Source organism: Portunus trituberculatus, chromosome 29, assembly GCF_017591435.1.
Source record: "Portunus trituberculatus isolate SZX2019 chromosome 29, ASM1759143v1, whole genome shotgun sequence".
NCBI lineage: Eukaryota > Metazoa > Arthropoda > Malacostraca > Decapoda > Portunidae > Portunus > Portunus trituberculatus.
In genome coordinates this window covers 537685-547684 of record NC_059283.1, presented here as the reverse complement: position 1 = coordinate 547684, position 10000 = coordinate 537685, and the positions used below count along the sequence as shown (strand labels likewise).

The window sequence follows — 10000 nt, the reverse complement described above, 5'->3', positions numbered from 1 at the left end:
CATTCTTAATCTTTCTTCCTATTACTCTTAATTTTCTTTCGTCTTCTTCTTCTTCTTCTTCTCCTTCTTCTTCTTCTTCTTTTCTTCTTCTTCTTCTTCTTTACCTGTTGCATTCACCTGCCCTCACCAGCCTTACTATATAACCTGAATACACCTTATGGTCACCCCCCTCTCTCTCTCTCTCTCTCTCTCTCTCTCTCTCTCTCTCTCTCTCTCTCTCTCTCTCTCTCTCTCTCTCTCTCTCTCTCTCTCTCTCTCTCTCTCTCTCTCTCTGTTCCTTCGTGAATGCCTCCCTTCGTTTCTTAATTATTTTCTTCTTCTTCTTCTTCTTCTTCTTCTTCTTCTTCTTCTTCTTCTTCTTCTTCTTCTTCTTCTTCTTCTTCTTCTTCTTCTTCTTCTTCTTCTTCTCTTTTGTTTGTTTTATTTTTTATGTTTTGTTATGTTTTATTTATTTTTATTATTTTTCTCTTTCTTTTCTCTTTTTCTTTTCTTTTTCTTTTGTTTTGCTTATTTACTTCTTTCTTTCCTTCATTCCTTCATTTATTTGTTCATTCCTCATTTGTTATTCCCTTTCTTTCTTGTTTATCTACTCATTTCATTATTATCCATTCATCTCTCCCTCCTTCCCTCCTTCTTTCCTTCCTTCCTTCCTCCTTTCCTTCCTTCCTTCATCCTTCTTTCTTTCTTTCTTTCTTTCTCTTTTATTCTACCTTTCATCCTTCCTCCTCCCTCCTTCCTTTCTTCCTTTCTTCTTTTCTTCCTGTTTTCCTTCATTCTTTCCTTCTTTCTCTTCTTTTTTCCTTCTTCCTTCTTTCCTTCCTTCCTTCCTTCCTTCATCTCTAAACACACCAACAAGTAATCTGTTTGTTCATCCTTGCCCTCATCTCCCTCCTCCTCCTCCTCCTCCTCCTCCTCCTCCTAGTCCTCCTCTTTTCATCCCGGCGATTAGTCTTCCCCACACTCTCTCTTTAGGACTCATTGAAGGGGAAGGGACGCCACTCTAGAAGGGATCCTGAAGCCCTGAAACCCTTAAGAGGAGTGGAATACTTGTGGTGGTCCCTCCTCACTGCATTCTGCCAAGTTTCCACCGCTCTGACCTGCTACCCCTGTTACACCCAAACTTGTGGGAAATCTGCGTGTTTCTCTACCCTTCCCTCCTGGTCCTCCTCTTCTCTGTCCCTGTCTATCTCTGTCTCTTGTATTTTTCTCTGTCTCTCTCTCTCTGTCTCTTGTATTTTTCTCTGTCTCTCTCTCTCTCTCTGTCTCTTGTATTTTTCTGTGTCTCTCTCTCTCTCTCTCTCTCTCTCTCTCTCTCTCTCTCTCTCTCTCTCTCTCTCTCTCTCTCTCTCTCTCTCTCTCTCTCTCTCTCTCTCTCTCTCTCTCTCTCTCTCTCTCTCTCTCTCTCTCTCTCTCTCTCTCTCTCTCTCTCTCTCTCTCTCTCTCTCTCTCTCTCTCTCTCTCTCTCTCTCTCTCTCTCTCTCTCTCTCTCTCTCTCTCTCTCTCTCTCTCTCTCTCTCTCTCTCTCTCTGTGTGTTTATGTGTTTAATTTACTTTACTGCAAGGGAGATCGTCAGGATGAATGCGTGGTAAAAGCCTGGAAGAGAGAGAGAGAGAGAGAGAGAGAGAGAGAGAGAGAGAGAGAGAGAGAGAGAGAGAGTAAAGCAAATAAGTTCTGGAGAGTTCTTTCTGTATTCACATCGCCATAACCTTTACAGATCATCATCTTTGTATCAAATCGTCAATATTTTTCCCGCCACACTCGTTCCACTTAAGTTACCCATTAAAAAGGTAAAGAAAACGTAGAAAACGGTGAAGAAACTCCTAATTTTAATCCATTGGTGAATTTAAAGTACTATTATGCTAGTCTATTTTACAAGGCACTGTGGCACTTCTATAACCTTGGCACTCGCTCTTCGTGGTATTCTGGTAGGCTCAAGTATTCCCTCCCTTGTTAAATTAAGTTCGGATAGGCTCGTTTAAGTTAAGTTTGGTTTTATCCTCGTATTCTCAAATGCCTCTTCGCTTCACCTCCATTATTTCAGCTATTAAGATTTACACGAATTTTTTTTAAGGGTGTTTTTGTGATTCTAAAGGCAGATTGACATGATTTCTATATTATTAACTGTAGAAACACTTTTGAAATCGTTCATGGTGAGAGAATAATGCGTTTTTAAGGGTGTTTTTGCGGTTTTAGAGACAAAGTGACAAGATTTCTACATTATGAACTGGAGAAACACTCTTGAAAACCCCGCTAAGTATCGCTGTCGCCTTTGAAAACAGTTTAAGGTTGTTTTTACGGTTCTAAAGATAGTGACAAGATTTTGACATTATTAACTGGAGAAACACTGTAGAAAACCTCGCTAGTCATCTCTGTGGCTCTTGAAATCAGTCATGGTGAGAGAATAAGGTGTTTTTAAGGGTGTTTTTACGGTTTTAGAGACAGGGACAAGATTTCTACATTACTAACTGGAGAAACACTCTTGAAAACCCCGCTAGTCATCTCTGTGGCCTTGGAAAACAGTCGTGGTGAGAGAGCATAGCGTTTCTGAATTAGGACCTTAGTTATGTTAGAGTAAGTTAAGTTAGATTCTTTTAGGTTAAGTTAGGCTAAGTTAAGTTAGGCTAGAGTTAAGTTAAGCTAAGTTAGGTTATTCCGGGTTAGGTTAAGTTAGATTATGTTAGGATAAGTTAGGATAAGTTAGGTTAGGTTAGGTTAGGTTAGGTTGAGTTAGGTTAGGTTGGGTTAGATTTAATGGTGTCATGTAGTGGTTAATAGAGACAATGGTACATGTAGTGTAGTGTTTTAGTGTGTGTTTGTTGCTTTATGTCTTGTGTTCGTGTGTTGTTAGTATTGCATGATGATCAGTACACCCGTCACTTCTGGAGCCAGCAGCGTCACCAGTAAGGCAAGGTGAGTCTGCTGTTTGTGACTCATTCATGTATCACTCCTGTATGTGCACCAGTAACACCAAAGGAAGAGGAAAATGGAAAGGCTGGGGTTTCAATGCCTATGGACTGCACAAGGGTCGTTAAGATAGAGGTAATAAGATATAATGACACAAATTGACTGCGTTCATTGATAAAGGTAAATTAATATAAACAGTGAAACCATGCGTGTCTACACTATTTTAACCCCTTCAGTACTGGGACACATTTTTACCTTGAGATTTGTGTACGATTAGACCATTTTATTGACATTAGGAAGGGTCTATGGAAGTCAGAAGATCAATGGCCACAGTCTTCATTATTTTAACACCTTCAGTACTGGGACACATTTTTACCTTGAGATTTGTATACGATAAGACCATTTTATTGACATTAGGAAGGGTCTATGGAAGTCAGAAGATCAACGGCCACAGTCTTCACTATTTTAACCCCTTCAGTACTGGGACGTATTTTTACCTTGAGATTTGTGTACGATTAGACCATTTTATTGACATTAGGAAGGGTCTATGGAGTCAGAAGATCAATGGCCACAGTCTTCACTATTTTAACACCTTCAGTACTGGGACACATTTTTACCTTGAGATTTGTATACGATTAGACCATTTTATTGACATTAGGAAGGGTCTATGGAGGTCAGAAGATTAATGGCCAGAATCTTCACTATTTTACTCCCCCACATAGGTTTCTGAAGCTGTGTAAAATCATCAAATAATAAGCAGAATGAATATGAAAACGGTACTCAAGGGGTTATTTTTCATCGAGTCACCCTTTGAAATTCACTGATTCTCCAAAGATACTGTGGAGGAAAACGGAACAGATTTGGGGATACGTCTCTATATTGAGCAATCCCCCATAGGAGTGTCAGAAGCCTTACATATACGATTTAAGAACTTGAGAAGCAATTTACAGTGTTTGAGCATTTTGAAGCTAAATTCTTGACGGTAAAAGAAATAAATGTTTTAAATTAACTCTTTATAAATACTCTCTAGATTTTTTTTTTTTTTTTAGACATTAGTAAGGGAGACTCAGCAAATTTAGGCTTTTTAACCCATTCAGTGCCATGACGTGTTTCCATATTCATTCTGCTTACTATTTGGTGATTTTATACAGCTTCAGAAACTCGTGTGTGGGATTGAAATAGTGAAGACTGTGACCATTAGTCTTCTGACCTCCATAGACCGTTCCTAATGTCAATAAAATGGTCTAATCGTACGCAAATCTCATGGTAAAAATGTGTCTCCGTAGTGAAGGAGTTAAAAAAAAAGATAAATAGACAAAAAATACCTTTAAAACGTATCACCCACATAACCTAACTACTTGTAAAGGTTCTAGTGAAAGGTACACGTGTTTTTCAGTGATATATTAGCGTGATTTCTGCGTCATTTAAAAAGGATGTACCCTCTTTTAAACCACTTCCACGGCTCACTAACACTATTTGAAAAGTTCCAGTTAAAGGCAGAGAGAGAGAGAGAGAGAGAGAGAGAGAGAGAGAGAGAGAGAGAGAGACCCACTAATAAGATACCAAAAGAGAAACATAACAGCTTACTAACAGCTCTCTAGACATACAAAATCCCACGTAACGAAGGAAATAGGATTGAGAGAGAACAGGAAGAAAATGATGTGTGTGTGTGTGTGTGTGTGTGTGTGTGTGTGTGTGTGTGTGTGTGTGTGTGTGTGTGTGTGTGTGGCAGTGACCCGTGAAGTGAGTGCAGAGAATCCTGGGAGTGAGAACCAGTTAGTGGAAGTGGTGTGAATTTGACCACTGAGGAAGACGAAGTGACGGGAAGAAATAGGAAGAAGGAAGAGGGAAGTGATGGCAGGATGCAGTGGAGTGAGAGAGAGAGAGAGAGAGAGAGAGAGAGAGAGAGAGAGAGAGAGAGTCTAGGAAGTGTTTTCTTTCTTCTTGCGTGGGAAAGTCATGCTGAGTCTGGCGAGGCAGTTACCGCAGCGTTACTAATGAGAGAGAGAGAGAGAGAGAGAGAGAGAGAGAGAGAGAGAGAGAGGCCAATATCAAGCCAATATCCTAGAAAATAAAAACATAAATGAAAAAAACACGATAAAAAGAGTAGAAAAGAAAAATTATTAGAACTTTTAAATATAAATAAAAAAACTGATATTACTTTAAAAACTGCAAGTGGAAAAAGAAATATTTACCTGACGATCTGGCCATGAGAGAGAGAGAGAGAGAGAGAGAGAGAGAGAGAGAGAGAGAGAGAGAGAGAGAGAGAGAGAGAGGGGGGGGTGGGGAAGCAATCACAGCCACCCAACCAATCACTCCTCGCGTTGCCTTCTGCCCGCGATGAGAAACGTCAGGTGTAATAAGATTTGGCGGGAAAACTCTATTCTTGGCAAGGGTGGTGGGCGGTGGGCGTTTGGGCGGCGGGGGGCGAGAGGAGGCGGCGAGTGGGGGGCAAGATAGGATCATTGAGTGCTCTGAGCGGTGGTGCAGCGGCCCTCACTCACACACACACACACACACACACACACACACACACACACACACACGGCCCAAGCCCCTCAGCTTTAGGTTAGGTTAGTGACGTCATTCAGGCCCCCCTCTCTCTCTCTCTCACACACACACACACACACACACACACACACACACACACACACACACGGATAATGTTGACAGAATTATGTGCGCGTGACACGGCACGCACTCTCCCCCTCCACACACACACACACACACACACACACACACACACACACACATAATCGCACATGTAACTGATTATATACTGCGCAATGTTTCTACGCCTGCTATACGTACACACACACACACACACACACACACACACACACACAATTCCAGAGAGAGAGAGGCGTTAGGGCGGGAGGCGGTAAGGGAGAGAGAGGGAAGGAGGGTGAGAAAGGCAATGAAACAGAGAGAGAGAGAGAGAGAGAGAGAGAGAGAAGCGCTGCCTCAGTCACACGCGGGCCTTCCTTAGCAGCACATGTCCTCCCCGCCAGGCTAACCCAACACACACACACACACACACACACACACACATACATATACACACACACACTCGCGTATACCCTGCAGCCTGTGTGTAAGTGCCCCTGTTACCTTGCCGCCCCCTGCCGTGCCCCTTGCCGTGTCCTCTGCCGCCCCCCTTGCCGTGCGTCCATAGAGTTTCCTGCAAGGGAGGGAAAGTGACGAGTGACAAGTGATGTGACCTTGAAACAGTGACGCGAGGTGTTATAGTGACAGTGACGGTCAAAAGGGACGTGTCTTTCCTTCGTTAGCGCCTCCTTCACCTTCACCTTCGTCGTCGCCCGTTCTTTGAGATATTTCGTGTTTTTTTGTTTGTTTGTATTTTCGTCTTGTCAATTCATTATTTTGATATATTAAGTTTTGTTTTTATTTTTCTTCTTCTTCTTCTTCTTCTTCTTCTTCTTCTTCTTCTTCTTCTTCTTCTTCTTTGTCGCCTCGTCTTTCATATATTTAGTGTTTTTGTTTGTTTTTTGGGGTCTGTTTTTATTGTTCACCATGTCTCCTCTCTCTCTCTCTCTCTCTCTCTCTCTCTCTCTCTCTCTCTCTCTCTCTCTCTCTCTCTCTCTCTCTCTCTCTCTCTCTCTCTTTTATTCGTTCCTTCTCATTCCCTTTTCGTTGTCATTGTTCTCCATCTCTCTCTCTCTCTCTCTCTCTCTCTCTCTCTCTCTCTCTCTCTCTCTCTCTCTCTCTCTCTCTCTCTCTCTCTCTCTTTTCTTATTCATTCTTCCCTATTCCATTTCGCCTCCTATGACTGTTAATATGTTGCTTCCACGTCTCTCTCTCTCTCTCTCTCTCTCTCTCTCTCTCTCTCTCTCTCTCTCTCTCTCTCTCTCTCTCTCTCTCTCTCTCTCTCTCTCTCTCTCATCACCTGTGTTTTCTCTTCTTTCCTCTCTCTCTTCCTTCTTCTCTCTTCTCCTTTTCTTTTTATCCTCTTCCATGTCCTCTTCCTTTTCTCTCTTCCTCCTTATCTTCAATTTCTTACCTTTCAAAATTTATCACCTCTCTCTCTCTCTCTCTCTCTCTCTCTCTCTCTCTCTCTCTCTCTCTCTCTCTCTCTCTCTCTCTCTCTCTGCGTTTTTCTTCTTATTCCTTCGTTTTCTTTCTCCTTTTCGTTCCTCTTATCATTCTCTTTGCTTTCTCTCTTTCTACTATTTCTTTCCTCTTCCTCTTATTTATCATATTTTTTCCCTTCCTCCCTTCCTTTCTTCCTTCTTTCTCTTCCTTGTTTATCGCTTATCTCCTTTTTCTTTTTATTTATCTATATCAGCTTGTTTTCCTTTGTTTTCTCTCTCTCTCTCTCTCTCTCTCTCTCTCTCTCTCTCTCTCTCTCTCTCTCTCTCTCTCTCTCTCTCTCTCTCTCTCTCTCTCTCATGGCGTTCATACTGTGATTTAAAGCCGAGCGGCCCAGTAAAGAGAGAGAGAGAGAGAGTGTGTGTGTGTGTGTGTGTGTGTGTGTGTGTTCCTTGTGTTCAGAGAGAGAGAGAGAGAGCAGCCGCAATGCAGAGTGCCCTACTATACCCATTCTTGCTTTCTCTCTCTCTCTCTCTCTCTCTCTCTCTCTCTCTCTCTCTCTCTCTCTCTCTCTCTCTCTCTCTCTCTTTGTCTCTCCCATGCACGGCGGTCTATTTCTGGTTATTTGATGAAGCTGGACAAGGGAGAGAGAGAGAGAGAGAGAGAGAAGAAGAGTGTGTGTGTGTGTGTGTGTTCAGAGAGAGAGAGAGAGAGAGAGAGAGAGAGGCTACATCCTATTTATTTTCTATTTCTATTTTTAGCAAATCTCTTCACCATAATTTATATTTTGGAAGGAGAAAAAAAAAAAAAACTGTGGGAGAGTTTTGGTGGAAACTATTTTAAGGATCTGGTGGAAAAGTGCTTTCTTAACCATATTTCTCTCTCTCTCTCTCTCTCTCTCTCTCTCTCTCTCTCTCTCTCTCTCTCTCTCTCTCTCTCTCTCTGCTCAGGTGTGCTAATTATACCTTTCTTTTACCTTTAATTACCTGGGCATTCGTATCAGAGAAGTTTGATTAGTCTCCCATTAAAGGTGTGTGTGTGTGTGTGTGTGTGTGTGTGTGTGTGTGTGTGTGTGTGTGTGTGTGTGTGTGTGTGTGTGTGCGTTTATCTTTTGTCTAATTTATTTTTGTACATATTTTCTCTCATTCATTCATTTATTTATTTATTTATTTATTTATTCTCTCTATATCCTTATTTGTCTATCTGTGTTTATGTCTGTCTGTCTGTCTGTCTGTCTGTGTACGTCTGTCAGTTTGTCTATCTACGTATTTATCTATCTATTTTTCTTTTTCTTCCTTCCTTCCTTTTTTCCTTCCTTTTTTCCTTCCCTCTTTCGTTTCTTCCTTCTTTTCTTCCCTCTTTCATCTCCTCCTTCAGTCCTTCTCTATATTATTCCCTCTTGCCTTCTTCCTTTCTTCCATCCTTCCTTCCTTCCTTCCTTCCTTCCTTCCTGTCTTTCCCTCTCTCCCTTCCTTCCTTTCTTCTTCCTTCCTTTTTTCATTTCTTCCTCCTGTCCTTCTCTATATTCTTTCCTCTTCCTTCCTCCCTCCCTTCCTCCCTCCCTTCCTTCCTTCCTCCCTCCCTTCTTTCTTTCCTTCCTTCCTTCCTTCCTTCCTTCCTTGCATGTCCTTCCCTCTTGGCTTCCTCCCCTTCCATCTCCTCTTATTGAATGGTGAAGCTTTGTATATGAATATTGGCCTTTGTATTTAATGTATGCGTGTGACTAATGGATATGTAGATAGACGTAGGGAGAGAGAGAGAGAGAGAGAGAGAGAGAGAGAGAGAGAGAGAGATTTTACGAAGATTATCTCTTATTTACTTTCCTCGCATTTCGCTTCCTGAATATATCTTTTTATTTATTTTTTATTTATTCTTATTTCATTTTCCTTCTTTTACTCACCAATTATATACAGTTTCCTTATTTAGACATCCATTTTCTTTTATTCTCTTAAAGTTTCGCTCACGGAATGTATCTTTTGCAGGTTTTTTATTTCAGTTTTCTTTTATTTTCTTTAATTTTCGCTCGGTAAATTCACCTTTCGCTTGTTTAAAGGCGAAAATATTTGACATCACACATTACACTCCTTAAATATTGAAAACAGGGAGGGTCGATTCAGTCATTATAGAAAGAGAGGGTCGATTCAGTCATTATAGAAAGGGAGGGTCGATTCAGTCATTATAGAAAGGAGGGTCGATTCAGTCATTATAGAAAGGAGGGTCGATTCAGTCATTATAGAAAGGGAGGTCGATTCAGTCATTATAGAAAGGTCATTATAGAAAGAGAGGTCGATTCAGTCAATATAGAAAGGGAGGGTCGATTCAGTCATTATAGAAAGGAGGGTCGATTCAGTCATTATAGAAAGGGAGGGTCGATTCAGTCATTATAGAAAGGGAGGGTCGATTCAGTCATTATAGAAAGGGGTCGATTCAGTCATTATAGGTCGATTCAGTCATTATAGAAAGGGAGGGTCGATTCAGTCATTATAGAAAGGGAGGGTCGATTCAGTCATTATAGAAAGGGAGGATCGATTCGGTCGATTCAGTCATTATAGAAAGGGAGGGTCGATTCAGTCATTATAGAAAGAGAGGGTCGATTCAGTCATTATAGAAAGGGAGGGTCGATTCAGTCATTATAGAAAGAGAAGGTCGATTCAGTCATTATAGAAAGGGAGGGTCGATTCAGTCATTATAGAAAGGGAGGATCGATTCAGTCATTATAGAAAGAGAGGGTCGATTCAGTCATTATAGAAAGGGAGGGTCGATTCAGTCATTATAGAAAGGAGGGTCGATTCAGTCATTATAGAAAGGGAGGGTCGATTCAGTCATTATAGAAAGGGAGGGTCGATTCAGTCATTATAGAAAGGGAGGGTCTCGATTCAGTCCGCAAGAACAAGTGAGATAAACTAATGCACTTTTGACATTTTATTCATTTCCTCTACGTAACCTAGCCAAACAGGCACAATATAGGCTAGTATTGATTATTGTAATATTAAAATAGACATCATCATATCTAACCTATTATGTTATTAAGGGCCGCCGTGATAC

The 10000-nt window shown here is 41.2% G+C and overlaps 1 protein-coding gene across 3 annotated transcripts in view; it reads left to right on the top strand.

The window, feature by feature from the left end:
- The first annotated feature begins 5894 nt into the window (after positions 1–5894).
- The window catches only part of LOC123510479, a 54978-nt gene continuing 50872 nt past the window's right edge, over positions 5895–10000 (top strand). For all 3 annotated transcript variants that reach the window (XM_045265687.1, XM_045265686.1, XM_045265685.1), the window contains exon 1: positions 5895–5999. The gene's annotated coding sequence lies outside the window, so the exon portion shown is untranslated. The remainder of the gene's footprint in view (positions 6000–10000) is intronic.